Source organism: Caretta caretta, chromosome 3, assembly GCF_965140235.1.
Source record: "Caretta caretta isolate rCarCar2 chromosome 3, rCarCar1.hap1, whole genome shotgun sequence".
Taxonomy (NCBI): Eukaryota; Metazoa; Chordata; order Testudines; family Cheloniidae; genus Caretta; species Caretta caretta.
Window position 1 is genome coordinate 123,005,342 of NC_134208.1, and position 21,052 is coordinate 123,026,393.

Here is a 21,052-nt window from a genome sequence, read left to right on the forward strand (position 1 = left end):
TTGTCACAGCCCTTACACATTAGCACAGGGAAAAAGGAATAAGCTCTCACCTCACCCCCACTCTCTTGCTCAGACTGTGACTCCATCCACAGTGGGGAGAACAGAGGTCACTCCCCTGATACTCCTTGTTGTAGGGTTCTGAAGTCCAGAATCTGGACAAGAAAGATCAGAGAGCAGCAATGCTCCCCTGCTCACGACCAGGGTATCTGACTGGACACATAAGTGAGGGGTGTCAGGTGACTGGGGGGTGGATAGACAGGCCAAGTGGGTTGAGTGGGTGTCAGAAACCAGGGTGAGAGCCGGAGGGAACAGTCAGAAGCCAGAGGTAACAGTCAAACTGGACATCAGGAACTGGGTCCCAGAGACAAAGCCGGAGGCAGGAACCAGAGTGCAGAGCCAAGCGTCAGAGCCAGAATCACCTGGAGCAAGCAGAGTAACAGGCAAAATGGGGGCTCAGGCAGGGATAGGGCTCAGGCAAGGCAGAAGCAGCAGGAACAAAGCAACACTGGACTAGTCACAGTGGCTAATATGAGTGCTGAACAGCCAGCAAGCAGCTGCTGCTGCTGCTGGCTTAAGAGCCAGTCTCCTGGCCTTTCCAGCCAATCAGGTGAAATGGCTAATCAGGCAGCCTGCTGCAGGCCAGCTGTGCTTATTAGGTTGCCTGGAGACTAGTTTACCGCAGGCCCTGATTCCTGAGCGGGAGGGGGAAGGAAGCTGCTCCGTGGAAAGGGGTTAAGAAATTTACTCCTCTCCCATGGCAAGGGAGGAATTAAAATTTTTTGTGCCTGCCCCAGTGCCAGTGCAGCTACCAAGAGTTACAATCTCATCCTCACCGACTAGCATTAGTGGGCTACAGATAATGCTGAAGATGGTTTTCAGGATCTCTGTCAGTACTGGAGCTTCATAGCAACAAACATCCAGCAGCACTTGTAACATATAGCAACAATCATAATTCTTCACTCTTCTCAAATTTCTTGTTAAGTCCTATTGTTTCTTCCCCTTTATTAAAAATAATTCATACCTTAAACCCTCTTCCTTGTCCACCTCCTCCCCATACACATATAGGTTTGTGCACGTACAACTACAGCTGGGCAAAAATTATCCGCCAAAACATTTTTCAGCAGAAAATGAAGATTTGGGCGGCCCAAAACATTTCATTAATTCATGTCAAATTTGCCAAATTGTTTCAGTTTAAAAAAGGCCTTTTTATAAAAGTCACAACGATTTGCTGTCATTTTCTGAACAAAGTGTTTAAATGTTGTGTTTTGAAAACAAAATTTTGAAATCAATACAAAACGTTTCAGGTTGAGCAAAACGTTTCATTCAATCCAAAATGAATTGTTCTACCCAACTTTTAGAGTCACCAAAATTTCAAAAAAATCACTTGGGGTTGACCCAAAACTATTTTTTTGCCCATTTTTCAAAACAGCCAGCAAACTGAAAAATCAGTTATTCCCCCAACAGTGCTACAAATGACCTTGACTGAATTTAAAGGGGAATTTTAATTCAACTGTGTTTATAACCCTTTCATTTTCATTTTATCCTTCCCATTTGCTGGGCTTGCAACTCCAGCATTATCTTTGACATCTCTCTCTCTATTTTCCCCATACTCTGTCTGTATCGACTTCATTTATCTTCTTACTCCTTAATATACTAATTATCTTTTACTGATAATTGAATGTCACTGTTTAGCAAGATGGTGGCCAGCAGTTCAGAAATGACAACTGTATTGAAAATCTTTGTATTCAAATACAGCTACTTCTTGGTGAAGAGTCCTTTCAATGTATCAGAACTTCATGTTGCTTGTGTGAACAAATCAAATGGAGTTTTATTTTAGAAAAATGGAAATAAGGAAGTAACATGGCACACAATAAAAAGAACAAGTTCAAAAACAGCTATTTTGCTCTCTTGGGATGTTTCCGGGTGTCTTCATTTTATTTCAAATGTCCACTTCAATTGCTTGTTTTCTTTAAGTGGGCATTAGTAAAGCATGCTCCAGTACTGTGGCCCCTTTCTATATAATGTCCAATAGTTTTGAAGAAACTTTTGGGGATGATTAGTTTTTGCACTATGACTTGTAAAGAAGACTGTAACCAGACTGTAAACCAAAAGGAAAGGGTTTTTGAAAAATATATTCTACTGAAGAGCATTAAAACCATAAGAGTCTTCAAACATTTTCCTTTTAATTTCTCATCAATTATCACAGTGCAAGTGTGGTATCCATGGGGTTCACTGGCAAACCAGGAACACCAAAGCTTAGGGGGGAAATCAATATTATTTCTAGCTCTCTGATGTGCTCCTGGCAGTAGCACATGGCATAAATAATCTGCACTTTGCAGATTTCTGCTATTTTGTGTGGAATGCTTTGAGGATTATTTTTTCTGCCCTCTGTAGTACAGAATCCCTAATGCACTGTAGCCTCATCAATTACAGTAACTTTCTATTCTCCCCCTCTTCCTTCTCACTTAACTATGACTTGAAAAATGAACCACAGACATAGATGAAATGACCACACACATACACAAAAAATATAAAAACCTAGTGTGATCAAAGGAAGTAAGACAAAAGCACTGAACAAATGCCTTTCATCAGAAGCCAAAACACTGGGGTGATTTCATCTGCAGGCTGGTAAAACAACACTGAAAATGTTTACTAGTTCCTTCTTCCAACTAAATTCAGGTCTATATGATGGAGGCCTTCATATACTTCGTTTTGCTGCCATGACCTTGCAGGTTTTTGCCTACTGCTGAAGCAGAATAGGATCCAATGAGTACACAGTTGGCCTAATTCTCTATTCTGTTATGCCATTTTTACTCTGTGGTGACTATGTTGACTTCAAAGGAGTTACACTGTCATAAACCTGGTGTGATAGCATGACGAATCAGGACCAACATTTGAGTGAGCAGAAAACCAGCATCTGAACAGATGACCTCAATGCATCTTTTTAAAAATTGACTAAAAATAATTCTTTGTTTCTATTGCAATGTTCATCCCAATTTATTTGTTTCAGTAATTTTCAAAGTTACTTCATTCTCGCTTCATGTCATTATTTCATTCAAACTAATATGTGGGTAATTTGTGAGTGAAAGGTACATTTTAAGATACAGGAATTTACACTGTCAGAACTGCCATCTCACTTCATTGCGGCATTCACTTTATAAAAATACTTTCATTTAGATCACATAAGAGGAGATATCTCCAAGAGAAGACCAAACAAGCAAAATTTAAAAAAATCCAATTTAAATGACAAGCATCATGAATCCTCTGATTTGCATTGCTGCGAACAATACACAGTTTCAGTTACATTTGCTATTAAACCATGATTCCAACTATTACCAATTTAATTGCCCATATCTTTACCTTTTCTCTGACAAGTTGACAGAATTAGCCTCTGTTTTTTATTCTTATTTAAAATTATTGCTTCATATAACCCCCTTGTAAACAGCAGTGGAAAATTCAAATCAACTCTTTTAACTTAGATATTACATAAGCTGGCAAAAATATAAATTAAATTAGTTTTTAAATGATTATCCACTACTTAAAGAGTAACTGAGTATCCATAAATATAAATATTATTTAAAATATTAATAGCAAAGCACCACATTAATGCAGTGCACATAATTGAAACATACACTTAACTTTAAACAGATGAATAGCCAAAAGCACTTGGCATCTTGCAGGATTGAACCCTTATGCACAGTAAATATTATTTGCACTTGCTTATAGTTTATTTCTGAACCAACATTTTTGAACTTTAGAAAGCACATGATTTTCTTTGAGGGCTCAAGTCCTGGAGCCTTAAAATTCCAACTTCCCTAGCAGGAAGAGAATATAGGAAATCAATGTTATTCAAAGGAATTCTTCCCACAGAGCAAAGCTATCTCACACAGGGCAGGTAAAGTTTTAAGATTCCAGGTCTCTACATAACAAGCTTGCAAATATACAATGTTCTAAATGTATTAAAATTGCCCCAAACAATTTTATGCTTGGTAACTAACAGTGGAATGGATTGTTTTCTAATGTTCTAAATAAAAATAAATCATATTTGGGCTGAGTACAAACATGAAAAATGTGACTTGGGGGGGGGGGGGAGAGGAATTATAAATGTCTGGAAAAGAAGGATAACATGAAGCTATAATAAATGTCCATTCATTTGTCATGTCATTTTCCTAGTTCTCTTCCAAACTATTCAACTAATTAGAATACTGATACAAAATAAGACCTTTATCCTGCTCGTGTCATTTCCAGTGAAGAAGAAGCCTGAGTCTGTGATACCGTAATCACTCTTATGGAAGCAGACAGTGATTCAAAGGATTTAGTGACTTCATTGTACTGGTGTTAATTAAATCTTTGATGTTTCAACAGAGCTTTTGTCAGTCACAATATTTGTACTAATATGAACAAAGGGGAAGTTAGGGGAATTGGAAAGCCCATTTTATGGAATAAATATCGTACTTTATGAAAACAGAAACAGGAGTGATGAAGACTATCTAGTGACAGGTAATTGACATGTAATATGTAGTCATTAAGAGTAAAAGCCTATCTTTAAAATATTGCCTATGCTGAGAGGTCTAAAAATTTATTTGCAGAAAGCCCACACAAAGAAGGTCATTATAATAGTTTTCAAATCTTAATAAACAATAGTTTTCATTTGGAAAATCTTGAATATCACTTTTTAAATCAGAGGTGGGCAAACTATGGCCCATGGGTGACATCTGGCCTGCAGGACTGTCCTGCCCAGCCCCTGAGCTCCTGGCCGGGGAGGCTAGCCCCCGGCTCCTCCCCTGCTGTCCCCCCTCCCCCGCAGCTTCATCTCACTGCCCAGCTAGCACTCTGGCCTGCCACTCCTGCCAGGCAGCAGGAAGTTGGCTCCTGCTGGGCGGCGAGGCTGCAAGCTCCTGCTGTTTTGAGCGGCACGGTAAGGGGGCGGAGAGCGGGGGCATGGGGGTTGGATAAGGGGCAGGGGGCCTCGGGGGGCAGTCAGGGGACAGGGAGCAGGGGGCGGTTGGATGCGGGGGTCCCAGGGGCCTGTCAGGGGGCAAGGGTGTGGATAGGGGTCGGGGCAGTCAGGGGACAGGGAGAAGGGGGGATTGGATAGGGGATGGGGTCCGGGGGGGGCGGTTACAGGCAGGGGGGTCCCAGGAGGGAGAAGTCAGGGGACAAGGAGCAGGGGGTTTGGATGGGTCAGAAGTTCTGAGGGGGGCAGTCAGGGGGCAGGAAGTGGGAGGGGGTGGATAGGGTGGGGCCCAGGCTGTTTGGGGAGGCACAAACTTCCGTACCCAGCCCTCCATACAGTTTTGCAACCTCGATGTGGCCCTCGTGCCAAAAAGTTTACCCACCCCTGTTTCAAATGCTGCTTATGTAATGCAATATCATAATGTAGCCAGACTTCAAACTGCTTGAATTCATAGACTCATCCTGTACTTATAGATAATATTTATATAATACGTCTTTTTAAGGTAAATAAACTGACCAAAATTCCAGCCACAAACAATTTACAATCTAAGGCCTCAAGCCTGCAATCTGCATAAGCTCTTGAAGTCAGTAGATTTCCATGTAGGCGTAAGAATCATCCATGAAGATCCAGTATTGTTGAACCACAAATGTTAAAAAAATCACGCATTAAGGCAAAAAATACCCTCATAAGATTGGCTTAAAAATCATGGAATTTTTTTAAAAATAGGGTTCTTTTGGTTTGTCTTCTGGTTTCTGAGCTGTTAGGGTGCACTTGCTTCACATTTTCACACTTTTATCAGGAACCATGAGGGTTAGAAACTGGCTTTATTTTAAATGAAAGCTGAGATTCTCGTGCAGTCTACTCAATCTAGCAGCTGAGGCTGTAAGAAAAACACTATATACCATGACTGATGAGAGCTGGCAACACTGAGAATCTGATTGCAAGATTGGGTTCTAAACAGACAATGCGCCAATGAAATCTGTCATCAGAGATGCAGCAAAAGGCGAAGTGACTGAGAAGCATGCCTTGTTAGTTCCACAACATTTATTTAGAGCCCAACGTGTAGCCCAGGGTTCATTTGTGCTCCTCAGGCCCTTTAACTTAGGCCCTGGAGAGGGACCATTTTAAGAGGAAAAAGTGCATGTGATTGCTTATTGAAAAGTTTGTTCCCTGACAGCTTTCTTTAGAAGAGGAGGAGTGGAGACATAGTACCCTCTCAAATGGAGCGGGTAGTGAGGGCTGGAGCCACAGTCTTCACAAGATGGGGAGGGAAACCAAACAAGCACCCCAGCAATTGCTGCAGGAGGAGCTGGGTCTTCCATAGCACAGAGCACTAGGAAAAGGGACAGCAGCAGCTCAAGTCCCACAAAAAGAAGTAGGGAACAGCAGGGAGCTGATTTGAAGAGGCCATGGAGGCTCATTATTTGACTTGGGGCAGTGGGCAAGTTAGGGAGAGCAGGTCAGAAAGGAAGGAATTTTTGAGGGGAAGCAGTGCCATTAAGGAGTCAGAGGGAAAGGAGGGAAATATTTGGTGGTTGGTGGATGTGCCTAGGAACACTAGAGATTTGCGGAGGGAGAGATGGGCTGAGTACATGGGGGCTGACTGGAGGGAGACCAGGCTGGGGGCTCTCAGGGGGAAAAGAACAGGTGTTTCTTTCAGGCAATGGGGCTGAGGAGAGGCATTTCTTAGGGGATCAGCTGGGAAAGTTTGATGGGTGTGTTTTGGAGGGATGGGGACACTAAAGGCAGGACTCAAAAAAGGAAGCCACCATTCACCTTCTCCAGGCCCAGCTGATTCTCTGAAAATACAGCAGAGCAGCTATGTCGTCAGTGTTTAGCGTGAGAGCTGATTTGGGAGCCAGTTTTAGACACCCAATTCAGTTTTCTTTACAACTTGAAACTGAAGAGAGGACAGGACGGGGAAAATGGCAACTTTAAACTGCCCCTCCCCTCCTAATGGTGGCTCTTGACATGAAAAACTGGGCAACAGTGGTTTGGAGATATTTTCTTTGTGTGTGTTGAGGGGGGGGGGGGTTGTATGCTTATATTTCTTTTAATTACTTCTTGAAGAAAGACTAGGTTTCATAACAGGCTTTTGAAAAAAGTGGGTTTTGGACGGGAACTTGAAGGAAGAGAGGCAGGAGGCATGGTGGACAAGACATGGAGCTATTTCCAGAATATCCAGTTACCCGTAAAGTAAGGGTGTGTCACAACTGAGACATGGGCAGTCTGACCTAGTGGTCAGAGCAGGAGTCAGGCTGGTTAGATAGCCAGGATGTCAGAATCTGAGACAGCCCAGAGGGCAAACTGAAAGTCAGGTGTCAGGAGGGAGGCAGGGTCATAGAATCATAGAATAACAGAGTTGGAAGGGACCTCTGGAGGCCATCTAGTCCAAGCCCCTGCCCAGAGCAGGACCAATCCCAACTAAATCATCCCAACCAGGGCTTTGTCAAGCCTGACCTTAAAAACTTCTAAGGAAGGGGATTCCACCACCTCCCTAGGTAATGCATTCCAGTGTTTCACCACCCTCCTAGTGAAAAAGTTTTTCCTAATATCCAACCTAAATCTCCCCCACTGCAACTTGAGACCATTACTCCTTGTCCTGTCATCTGCTATCACTGAGAATAGTCTAGATCCATCCTCTTTGGATCCACCTTTCAGGTAGTTAAAAGCAGCTATCAAATCCCCCCTCATTCTTCTCTTCCATAGACTAACCAGTCCCAGGTCCCTGAGCCTCTCCTCATAAGTCACGTGTTCCAGACCCCTAATTGTTTTTGTTGCCCTTCACTGGACTCTCTCCAATTTCTCCACATCCTTCTTGTAGTGTGGGGCCCAAAACTGGACACAGTACTCCAGATGAGGCCTCACCAATGTCGAATAGAGGGGAACAATCACATCCCTCGATCTGCTGGCAATGCCCCTACTTATACACCCCAAAATGCCATTGGCCTTCTTGGCAACAAGGGCACACTGTTGACTCATATCCAGCTTCTCGTCCACTGTCACCTCTAGGTCCTTCTCTGCAGAACTGCTGCCTAGCCATTCGGCCCCTAGTCTGTGGCGGTGCATTGGATTCTTCCATCCTAAGTGCAGGACTCTGCACTTGTCCCTGTTAAACCTCATCAGATTTCCCTTGGCCCAATCCTCCAATTTGTCTAGGTCCCTCTGTATCCTATCCCTATCCTCCAGCATATCCACCACTCCTCCCAGTTTAGTGTCATCTGCAAACTTGCTGAGGGTGCAATCCACACCATCCTCCAGATCATTAATGAAGATATTGAACAAAACCGGCCCCAGGACCGACCCTTGGGGCACTCCACTAGATACTGGCTGCCAACTAGACATGGAGCCATTGATCACTACCCATTGAGCCCGACAATCTAGCCAACTTTCTACCCACCTTGTAGTGCATCCATCCAGCCCATACTTCTTTAACTTGCTGACAAGAATACTGAGGGAGACCGTGTCAAAAGCTTTGCTAAAGTTGAGGAATAACACGTCCACTGCTTTCCCTTCATCCATAGAACCAGTTATCTCATCATAGAAGGCAATTAAATTAGTCAGGCATGACTTGCCCTTGGTGAATCCATGCTGACTGTTCCTGATCACTTTCCTCTCCTCTAAGTGCTTCAGAATTGATTCCTTGAGGACATGCTCCATGATTTTTCCGGGGACTGAGGTGAGGCTGACCGGCCTGTAGTTCCCAGGATCCTCCTTCTTCCCTTTTTTAAAGATTGGCACTACATTAGCCTTTTTCCAGTCTTCCGGGACTTCCCCCAATCGCCATGACTTTTCAAAGATAATGGCCAATGGCTCTGCAATCACATCCGCCAATTCTTTTAGCACTCTCGGATGCAACGCATCCGGCCCCATGGACTTGTGCACGTCCAGTTTTTCTAAATAGTCCCGAACCACTTCTGCCTTCACAGAGGGCTGGCCACCTCCTCCCCATGCTGTGCAGTAGTCTGGGAGCTGACCTTGTTTGTGAAGACAGAGGCAAAAAAAGCATTGAGTACATTAGCTTTTTCCACATCCTCTGTCACTAGGTTGCCTCCCTCATTCAGTAAGGGGCCCACACTTTCCTTGACTTTCTTCTTATTGCCAACATATCTGAAGAAACCCTTCTTGTTACTCTTAACATACCTCGCTAGCTGCAACTCCAGGTGTGATTTAGCCTTCCTGATTTCATTCCTACATGCCCGAGCAATATTTATATACTCATCCCTGGTCATTTGTCCAATCTTCCACTTCTTGTAAGCCTCTTTTTTGTGTTTAAGATCAGCAAGGATTTCACTGTTAAGCCAAGCTGGTCGCCTGCCATATTTACTATTCTTTCGACACATCGGGATGGTTTGTCCCTGTAACCTCAATAAGGATTCTTTAAAATACAGCCAGCTGTCCTGGACTCCTTTCCCCCTCATGTTATTCTCCCAGGGGATCTTGCCCATCAGTTCCCTCAGGGAGTCAAAGTCTGCTTTTCTGAAGTCCAGGGTCCGTATTCTGCTGCTTTCCTTTCTTCCTTGTGTCAGGATCCTGAACTCGACCATCTCATGGTCACTGCCTCCCAGGTTCCCATCCACTTTTGCTTCCCCTACTAATTCTTCCCGGTTTGTGAGCAGCAGGTCAAGAAGAGCTCCGCCCCTAGTTGGTTCCTCCAGCACTTGCACCAGGAAATTGTCCCCTATGCTTTCCAAAAACTTCCTGGATTGCCTGTGCACCGCTGTATTGCTCTCCCAGCAGATATCAGGGTGATTGAAGTCGCCCATGAGAACCAGGGCGTGCGATCTAGTAGCTTCTGTGAGTTGCCGGAAGAAAGCCTCGTCCACCTCATCCCCCTGGTCCGGTGGTCTATAGCAGACTCCCACCACAACATCACCCTTGTTGCTCACGCTTCTAAACTTAATCCAGAGACTCTCAGGTTTTTCTGCAGTTTCATACTTGGTCAGGTTACTTGGAGATCAGTAATAGAAGTGATTCTGAACAGGGAGAACCCAGTTACATGGACAACTTCCTCTTCCTTTGCTTGGGTTAAATAGAGGCTGGGGACAAATCAGGACCCTCAGGGTTCCACCAATCAGATCCTAGGACTGGAGTCCTCCTGTTAGAGTTCAGCTGCTATTCTAGCAGCTGTTAAGAGGGTGGGAGGTTGGAACTGCCGAGTGCTTAAGAGCCCTGATGACCAGCATTCAAAACCCAAAGTCCCTGACAGGGTGCTAGGACAATTCAGCAAAAGTACATAACAAATGTGTATTTTGTACACATACTAAATACCACCTCTATTAAGTTGCATTTCCTAAGGAAATCAGAAATGTTCTAATTAAATAGCTATACTGATTATCAGAGGCTTATTAAAATATACATGTATCCACTACAAGTCACTGTAACACCCTGTGTGACATTCAATTAGTCTAGCTATGTTATTTATTTATTTTTGAGAACAATTAAAAGTATTACACTGGATCAATTCCTATGTAATCTTGTCAAATAAAAGGTGTCATTTATAAAGACTGTATTGTATCCCCGATAAAGTCAGCTTGGGGCTGGATTAATTTTTAACTCAGCTGCATGTAGCAGTAAAAAACAAAACAAAACACCAAAACACATTGAGGGAGACTACTTCTCCCCATTGCAACAAACAAAGAAGATAACTGGCCAGATAACTGGTTTGTGTTGGAGGGTTTTTTTTGGGGGGGCTTAAGGAAATATTTAGAACAGATCTGGACAAACATTATTGATTTAACGTCACTTAAATCACTGAACTATAGAATGCCAGGATGCTATTTTTGGCAATGTAGTTGATATGCTCTGCACTGCTGCCTGTGAACTATCCAAATAGTTCCTCAAAATCTAAAATTTTCTAAAAAACAAACAAACTCAATATTGCTCAGTAGAATGAGACCATGTAGTGACCAGACTCCAGAGCAGACTTAGCAGACTGCACCAACTCGTGTTGCATTCCCAGGTTCCAATTCTATCCTCAAGCACACCCATGCAGTTCCTGATAAAGTCAGTGAACATAGTGCTTACATATCAGAGGTCAGAACAGAGTCCATGCTGTCCATCCACAATGGAACACTAAACCAGGACCCTCAACAGCTCGACAAAGTTACTAAACTTGTGCCAACTGGATGTCATTCTTTGCATATTTTACAGAGACACTTTGCAGACACGGTCCCCGACAATCGGTTCTGATTTTTATAGTTACCTATTGATATAAAACCTATTTTTACAGGTATTTACATCTTGGCGCCACCAATACAAAAAAAAAAAAGTAAGAGCAAAACTCATCACAATATTAACTTTTTAACTGAGATACAATGGAGTGGTTCTAAGCTCCTTCCCCTGGAATAAAATCTCTCTACTGGCTTCACCTGCATAAACTTTGTTAGAGTGGAAATCTCATCGCAGCAATCTGGGTTGAAAGGAGTTTTGCACTGTTTGTATACTAGGTTTTTAGCTCAATCAGCTCAATTCATGAAAGGTTTTTTTCATCTTTTATTCAGAAAGTAGTCAAAATCTCCAAAGCAAACTCTGTTCTTTTGAATTCCCACCTTCATGCTGGCACTGGCCTTTGATGATGATCCAGTCCTTTTCAGAAAGCAAGAGAGAGGTCAGGAGCTTTCAGCATGTGGTGAAGACTTTATAAGAGTGGAAATTGTCTTCTCAGAGAAAACCCAACTATTGCTGAATAAAAGTCTACACAGGGCAAAAATAACCATCTAAGAATTTCATTTCCAGTTATTGAAGGCCATCTCTTGAAAAGACTGTCATTTCTGAATGCCAGAATGAAACAAGTGCAATGTAGAAGGCACTAAAAGGATTTTAAAATAGAAATGAAACCAAAATTCACACAGTAGTTTTTCCACTGATGGCTTGATAATAGAAGTATATTATAATACCGCAGGTCCAGTGAATCAGATTTTGAGTGGAAACATTTTTTGTTGCACTTAAAACTTGACTTAAAAACTTCCCTTCTATAATGAGAGAGAGAGAGCGCTGTCTCAGCAATTCATGTTGCAATGAAATCCCTTGTCACATGAGCACTTTATAGTGCATCAAATAAGGCTACAATGCAGGCCATGTAATGTGGAATAACCCATTCTGCCATCAAGAAAATTGTGGCCAGGTGCCAAAGAACAAACACAGATTTCCACCTCTTCTAATTACAAAACCTGTTGTAAAGGAAATTAAAATGGAATATAAAAAAGGTCATTTACTGTAACCAGGAGAGTAAAAGTCAATGTTCACCAAAAATCTGAAAGAAGAAACCAAATACACACAAACACACAAAGTATTACTTAAACAATTACTGTTGGAGAGTAGAATGGCAAATAAGATTTAGTGACCCAGAAATAGCAAAGCTTTCTTTTGTTACATCTGGATTTTTTTGCCCGATATGATGTCACTCTATATAAACAGTGCATAAAGCACATCCAATTCCTTTATAGCTGTACAACATTTATGAGTCCAACATAAGTCTTTCACTGAGAGCTTAGACAAATATTTAGACTGCTACATTAGTGGTTCAGACTGTAAATGAAACGAGCCTATGCTACTCTAAACGCAAACGCTCATGGACAAAAACCCATCCAACCAAGAGAGAATTTTAATAAGCCATGGAATAAGTAATGTCTCACAAAAAAGCTCAAAAATATTTGGACAAAAGACTATGGTTTACTCCTTTCTAAAGAGATCTTAACGGCAGATGATCACCTCCGAACTTTCAAGAGTGAAGCATTTGTTTACAAGTGACCTGCATTCTTTTTGTGCTGCTGAATTCTTACTCCGTTAGCTATTTCTAATATACCCCTTCCTCCTCCCCACCAGCAATATATGTATTCACATTCTATATATATATTCACATTCTATCGCTCTCTGTGATGGAACCTGGCACTGTTCCACCCTCTGTGAAATGAAGACAGTTTTGCATTTCACCTTAATCAGATCAAATTAGGACAGGTGGTAACCCTGCAGGCAACATAATTATGAAAAATGTCTGTGTTCAATACAAACTGTCCTTCCGGCCTCCTAGTCTAATAGGACATCATAGTACAATCTTTTTACATTTTACTGGCAGCTCAGAACACAAATGCCCACAAAGGATCAGATTCTGCTCTCATTTATGCCAGTGTAAATCCAGAGAAACTCCACTGAAGTCTCCCTGTACTTCTACTGGCGTGAAAAGAATCAGAATTTGTCCCTGAGTGCATAATTTGATGTGGGGATGAAATCTAAAGTTAAATACAGGACAAAAGAAATTAAGTCTCTCTCTACTCAGGAATAATTTTAGTAACAATGTGCAAGACAAGCTGATCCTATATTACAAACGGTGAGTCATGTTTCTGCTATAAAAAAGGCAGTAATAACTACTGGAGATAGTTAGTGCGGCTGGTTTGACAAAGAGAAAACTTGGAAAGGCATCAGTGCTCCCAACGGCAGAAAATTAGAGATTTTCCTGATTGTGCACTGATATGATGGCCTTACTTCTGAACAGAACACTTACAGTGAATAGCTGGCTAGGCAGAATTGATATAAACTGAAAATTGGATGCAAAACTCCATTCTACATTAAGGGGATAATACACCCAGCTTCATTTACAATATTACTCCTCAGAAGACACCCCAAGCACCGCAATAACAAATGTTATATCAAAGATGCACTCAGCAACAAATGCAATATGAGTCTCTGTGAGGCAATTTTTCAGTGTGTCAGAATTATAATATCACTCCATGCAAACAAATTAAGCAGCACAAGCTCGGCTGTTGGGATCACTTTATTAGCAATGCAATGCTATTTCATAAAGAATGCATTGCTGCAGATCTGTCAATAAACATCAAAGATGGCCTATCCATTTTTATGGAGCACAACTTATTATTTGCATATGAAATAAACAAAACACTTTAACATCCGGCTCTCTTTCTGCAATGCATTTAAAATATTACTGAAAAACTGATCGTCTTTACTGCTCACCTAGAGTCCATTCCAGTTTGGGGTTGTTGTTTTTTTAATCAAAAGGGTGCAACATTTAACAGGCTTCCCAAAAACATCAGTTAAGGAATACTGAATATTATCTACCAAATAGGTACATATCTCTTTTTGAACACTTGCTGACATCTCCTGGAAAACTCTGAAAAAAATATTCTCCTTGCAGACAATTCTGCTTAGATATATCATACCACATACATGCATAACCTTAACTCTGTCCCTCGTGCACAACCATTACAATCCTGGGCCAGGTCATTGGCTATCGAGTACCTATGAGGTAGTGATATGTAAAGGTGACTCACCTTTGCACTTCCCTGATCCTCAGGTTGTTCTCAGAAGGCTGTACCTCTTGCATTGTGTTACAGCATTCTGATGGCTGCTATAACTTATTTCTGGAATGCAATGGCCACAAGGTGACAAAAAGAGAGCTAAGGATTGGCATGGTACTACATGTGGCAATGGATAAGAACACCTACATCAGCACTATGCCATCAGAGACTCACCTTCATATTGAGATGACCCTCCCTGAGCAGGTTCATGCACTTTTATGGCCAAATTACACTGGCAGAGCAGCGGAAAGCAGCTGTTCCACCATACCAGAGGGATCTCACTTCCCAGTCTTTAATTATACGATCACATAAAATTTCTCAAATAATCCAGTTCATGCAACTTTTTTCCCTTTCATAAATACACATGGGGAATATCTTGTAACAGTTTTTGTCTTCTCTTTTTTCACTAACAACTAATTCAGTGTCAAAGTGGTCAACTTTGGTCAGCTTTTTATTGGAATTTACCCACCTAATACCTTTAAAAATCTAGCCCTTATACTTTTTATGATAAATCTTCTTCTCTCTAAGGTACAATACATACGCTAATTACTTTGTACACACCCATTTGTGTACACTTTTCTTTTCATCTTTCTTTGAAAACTGGAAATCAAATCCTACTCAGGAATATAGAAAGGAGCATAAACTCTTGCAACCAAGTGTAAAAGTATAATTAGACCGTTCAAAAAATAATTTGAAGAGCAACTAGCAAAAGACACAAAATCTAACAGCAAAATTTTTAAGTATATCAGAAGCAGGAAGCCTGCCAAACAGTCAGAGGGGCCACTAGACGATTGAGGTGCTAAAGGAGTACTAAAGTCAGATAAGATCATTGTGGAAAAGCTAAATGAATTCTTTGCATTGGTCTTCACTGCAGAGGACGTGCAGGAGATTCCACACCTGAGCCATTCTTTTAGGTGACAAATCTGAGGAACTGTCCCAGAATGAAGTATCAATAGAGGAGGTTTTGATAAATTTGATAACAAATTGATAAATAAGTCACCAGGACCAGATGGCATTCACCCAAGGGTTCTGAAGGAACTCAAATATGAAACTGCAGAACTACTGACTTTGGTTTGTAAACTATCCCTTAAATCAGCCTCTGTACCAGATGACTGGAGGATAGCTAATATAACACCGATATTGAAAAAAAGGCTCCAGAGGCGATCCTGGCAATTACAGGTCAATAAGCCTAACTTCAGTACCACGCAAATTGGTTAAAACTATATTAAAGAACAGAATTATCAGGCACAAAGATGAACATGTTGTGTTGGGAAACAGTCAACACGGCTTTTGCAAATCATGTCTCACCAATCTATTGGAATTCTTTGAGGAGGTCAACAAGCATATGGACCAGGATGATCCAGTTGATATAATGTGCTTGGACTTTCAGAAATCTTTTGACAAGGTCCCCCACCAAAACCTCTTAAGCAAAGTAAGCAGCCATAGGATAAGATAGAAGGTCGTCTCATGGATCAGTAACTAGTTAAAAGATAGGAAACAAAGAGTAGGAATAAATGGTCAGTTTCCACAGTAGAGTAAGATAAATAGCAGGGTCCCCCAAGGATCTGTACTGGGACCAGTACTATTCAACATATTCATAAATGATCTGGAAAAAGGGGTGAGGTGGCAAAGTTTGCAAACAATGCAAAATTACTCAAGATAATTACGTGAAAAGCTGACTGTGAAGAGTTACAAAGGGATCTAACAAAACTGGGTGATGGGGCATCAAAATTGCAGATGAAATTCAATGTTGATAAGTCTAAAGTAATTCATATAGGTAAACATAATCCCAACTGATTACCACGCAAAAAGAGATCTTGGAATCTTCATGGATAGTTCTCAGAAAACATCTGCTAAATGTGCAGCAGCAGTCAAAAAAGCTAATAGAATATTAGGTACCATAAGGAAAGGGATAGATAATAAGACAGAATACCATAATGCCACAATATAAATTCATGGTACACTCACACTTGCAATACTGTGTGCAGTTCTGGTTGTCCCAGCTCATAAAAAAATATATTAGAATTGGAAAAAGGACAGAGGAGGGCAACACAAATAATTAGGATATGGAACAGCTTCCATATGATCAGAGATTAAAAAGACTGGAACTGTTCATCGTAGAAAAAAGATTACTAAGGAGGTTGGGGATATAATAAAGGTCTATAAAATCATGAATGGTGTGGAGAAAGTGAATAAGGAAGGGTTGTTTACCCCTTCAGATAACACAAGAACCAGGGGTCACCCAATGAAATTAATAGGCAACAGGTTTAAAAAAAAACATAAGGAAGTATTTCTTCATACAACATACCCTGTGGAACTCATTACCAGGAGATGTTGTGAAGGCCAAACCTATAAATGGGATAAAAAAAGAATTAGTTCAATTCCTGGAGGATAGGTCCATCGATAGCCATTAGCCAAGATGGTCAGGGATGCATGCTCTGGGTGTCCCTAAACCTCTGACTGCCAGAAGTGAGGGCTGGATACCAGGGAATGGATCACTCGATAATTACCGTGTTCTCTTCACTCCCTCTGAAGTATCTTGCACTGGCCCATCAGATAGGATACTGTGCTAGATGGGCCATTAGTCTGAACTAGCGTGGCTGTTCTTATATTCTTATCCAGCTACAAGCTTTTTTCAGGTCCCCTTTCTATTCTTTAGAATTTTTTAGATTTGAGTCCATAGCCAGACTAGAGTACTAGAATATGAACCACTTTACAAACTGCAGATATGAGATCTCGATATTTGTAGAGGCCAACTTAAATAGACATTGGCTCTAGCACTTAATACATGTACCATGCGGATAAGTAATTTCAAAACTACTGCCTCTTTAATTTTCACTCTTATTTTTTTTTCAGTGGGGGCAGTTCTAAAGATGGAACCTACACATAAACCTTCTGTCTGTTTTTTATTTAGGCCCAAGTGGTGCCAAAGGGAAACTTTGGTTATTTAAACTCAAAATAGGGTGGAGAGATGGCTTTCTTCTATGTGATTAAATATTTGCTCGCTTTGTTGATGATTTAATTGCACTTATGAAATGTAATGACAGTAGTTCTCACACTGTGTGACACTTACTCTGTTCTACCATTTTATTCATTATTTCCAAAGGGTTTTTTTTTGACTAATACTTCATATGGCAAATGCTGAACCCTATTACTTTTTCCTTTCATTATTCCTTGTATTTGCTGTTTATTTTCCACATTTGTTTGCTTTACTATGGAACAGAAATTCATCCTTTCTGAAAAGGTGTGTGGCTCTAGAATCCCACTGGACATGAGTTTCCAAAGAGCTGTGAATGTATTTTTTATTGCAAATCTTTGAATCTACAAATACAACTTCATGCATAAAAACTGAAGGCTCTTAGAGAAGCTTGGAAAAAACAGCCTACCCTGAAGTGTCAAGTCAGTTGGAGATTCTTCACATTACTCTCCTGCCTGGTCTATAGGATTTACTTTCTATTGTAGCTCAGCTCCTGTGCTCTTCTGGACAAAAATTGCCAATTATGATAAACTACCCTATATAGTAGGATTTTTGACTCAGACTACAGTAAACACTATATAACGAGATTACCTGATTCCTTTTTAAAGATCAATAATTTAATTTCTAGACAGGGGCCTTAAAGGTTAATTTCTAGTGCTTTAGTCACTAAGCTATCCAGCATTCAAGAGACTTGCAGGTGACATACAATCGTAACTAGCTAATCCAAATCAGTTTGTTAAAAAAAATCCTCAGATTAACAAATCAATGATACTTACACACTAAAAAATTGGTTTCCACTTAAAAGGCTCTATTCTGACTGGATTTACACACTTTATATGCAGCATAAATCTTGTTGTGATGTAATTTAGCTGGGATTCAGGAAGAAGTGATTTTCCTGTCTCTTGTCAGTGTACTAGACACAAACTGGACAGCCGAAATCCTATTTCAGTCTGACTGGTGCCTTTTGGGGAAAATGGGGGGTAAAGGAGGGAGCAAATCAGGTTTTTTTATGGCTTTACTGACATATTGCTCTACCTGGCCATTTTCATTCTTCTGCTTCCACAACTAACTGTGATTTGCCATGTACAAAGCCTGCACATTCCCACCTATTAATGGTTGCTCCAATGAGAATCATTTGCTATGCTGTCACAGATTTGGTTGGCTGCTCTCTTGCGTGCCACGTACTGGACTGCTGTCAAAGGAATACAAATCTCTGGATCTCTGGAGCCCAAAGTGGTTTAAGTCTCCTGAGTCAGAACCGAGTCCAGCCATGACCCCAATCTCAGAGACCCTAGGCACACTCTCAGGCCACAGACCTGCTGTCTAGCACATAGTCCTGAGAGCTGGACCCTGCTTTCCAGCTGCCTACCCCCTCTGAACACAGTGCTGACCCTTCAGACTCCCCCTTATTTCAACATACTGTGTCCCAGAATTCCATCCCAATGTGAAACTTCTGGTTTACAGCTTCTCCCTCCCAGGGAGCAACACGGTAGGTGCAAAGCATTTAACACAGACAGACAGTTTGCCCAGAGTGTAACACAATTGTTCTCTTACTAAATCATATAAAGCACATTAAATAAATATAAAACAATAAACTCTACATGTATTTCCCTTCTCTATCTCACCCTTACCTCTGGAGTCCTTGAGGTCATTTGTGTCCATAAAGAAAGACAGGTTTCCCTGCCTCCTGCAAGCTGGCTTCTCACTCTTTCCTTCCCCCAGCTTCTGCCATCATACTCTCTCCTGCCCAATGCTTCTGTAACACCAACAGACCCTGGTCGTTGGTGGGCAGGATCAAACCTGGGGTCTCTAGAGCTAAATGCACGAGCCTCAAAAGCCACATGGCTATTAGCTAAGGCTGTAGAGCAGACTCAATCTCTCTCTCTAAGTGGTCTCACTGCCACTAAGTGGGACAGAACCCCACACCCAGGAGGTATGTGGGTTACACTTCCTCTTCCTACCTGTGTCCTCTGACCCTGAGTGTTCCTTATTTAAACTCCCATCTGGTCAACTGGCTTCTTTTGTTCAACCCCTGGTAAATTTCCAGTGCACCATCCTCCATCCAAAAGGGTAAGATAAAACTGGTTTTCTAAAGATGCAGCTGCTCTTTAGTATAACTATTGCTGGTGAAATCATGGTTGTTCAAAGTCAAGCACCTTCCCATTGTATCTGTTCTAGGAGGACATGTCACAACCCTGCTAGCCCATGCTGGATACATATTCAGATTGGCATTCATGATACAGCCATTCTTTACAGTAACATTTCATAATAACTCCATAATATAAACCAGAATTTCTAAGCTGTACAGAGGGATTACCAGATCACCTGACATGCTCAGTTTGTAATGTGTTGATATTACATGCATGCATGGGAGCCCTCAACACCCATCCCCAAAGGACTGATAACATTAACTCTCTCCAGTCTATGGCAGCAGTTATAAAAGTCACTGTAGCGAGGGGGTATGGCTCCGCGCTGCCCCGGAGAGGGTCGAGCCCCGGCCTAGCCCCTTTACACGTAGTGGAGAACATGGGCACGATCCCTTGGCCCCTGTGAGAAGGGGTCTGAGGGGAGAGCCACTCTGAGAGAGCCATGGAGATGGATCGACTAATTAAGTTCCTGACAAAGACCCAGGAGCAACTGCAGGCTGCCGCCCAGCTCCAGCAGCAGCAGCAGCAGCTCATTCAGCAGCTAGGAGCCCAGCTGCAGCAGCTCGTGATGGCCTTACTGCGCCCCACGGAGCCGCAGACGGGAGACCAAGATGGGACCTGACGATGACCCCAAGACTTTCTTGGTGACGTTTAAATGGGTGGCGCTGGTTGCTGGGTGGGCCCCTGGCAAATGGGCCACTCCGTTGGCCCCATACTAGACCGGGACTGCCCAAATGGCATACTGGGGGCTGGCTATGGATAAGGAAAGGGATTATGACCAGGTAAAAGCAGCGATACTGGACACCTTGGATGTCAGCCCAGACACCTTTTGGCAGCAGTTCCGAAGTCAGACATACCCCACAGGCACCCGACCCTGGCTGGTGGCCCAAGCCCTGAAGGAAACATGCAAGTGATGGCTATAGCCGGAGAGGAGGATGGCAGAAGAGGTCACGGAGCAAGTCATTCTAGAACAGTTTGTCCACATCCTCCCGGCCCGAGGACGGGCCTGGGGTGCTCTGCCATCGGCCAGCGACGTTAGCAGCCACCGTCGTGCTGATGGAAGACTTCCTTGAGGCCGAAGCGCCGGTGGGGCCTGCCATCTGAGCCCACCCACCCAGGCCTGAGCGCCCTAACGCCAAAAGGAAAGGGGGGCCCCCTGACCGAGCGGTGGAACCTACCCCGCGGGCAAGAGGCTTGCTCAGGGCTTCAGGCCAGACGCCCTGAACTCCCGTCTCGACAAGGGTCTACAACCACTGTGCTGCATGTCCCGAGGACCAGTCGGGGTGTACCCAGGAGCCTACCAGGAGCCCCCACCCAGGGCAGTCGCCCTGAACTCGGGCCCTGCTTTCTATGTGGGAAACATGGACATTTGCAGCAAGACTGTACAGAAATGGACTGCAGCTTTGGCCATGTCTGTGCGGGGGACACCAGGGCCCGGCTACCACAGGCTCCCAAGTTCACGGTTCCGGTAGTTGTTGGGGACCATCCCACACAGGCCCTGATAGACTCCGGCTGCGAGCAGACACTGATTCGCCAGGCTTTGGGACCCCGGGCTGACCCCAACTTGGGAACAATTCGATGCAATGCATCCACGGCGATGTACGGCCCTACCCCAGTGCCTGGATCCCGTTAACAGTGGCTAGGGTCACCGGACGAA

General features: G+C 42.7%; 1 protein-coding gene across 4 annotated transcripts in view; it reads right to left on the reverse strand.

Moving 5' to 3' along the window:
- Positions 1-21,052, reverse strand: part of PRKN (parkin RBR E3 ubiquitin protein ligase) — a 1,262,808-nt gene that overhangs the window by 218,975 nt on the left and 1,022,781 nt on the right. The window lies entirely within an intron of this gene.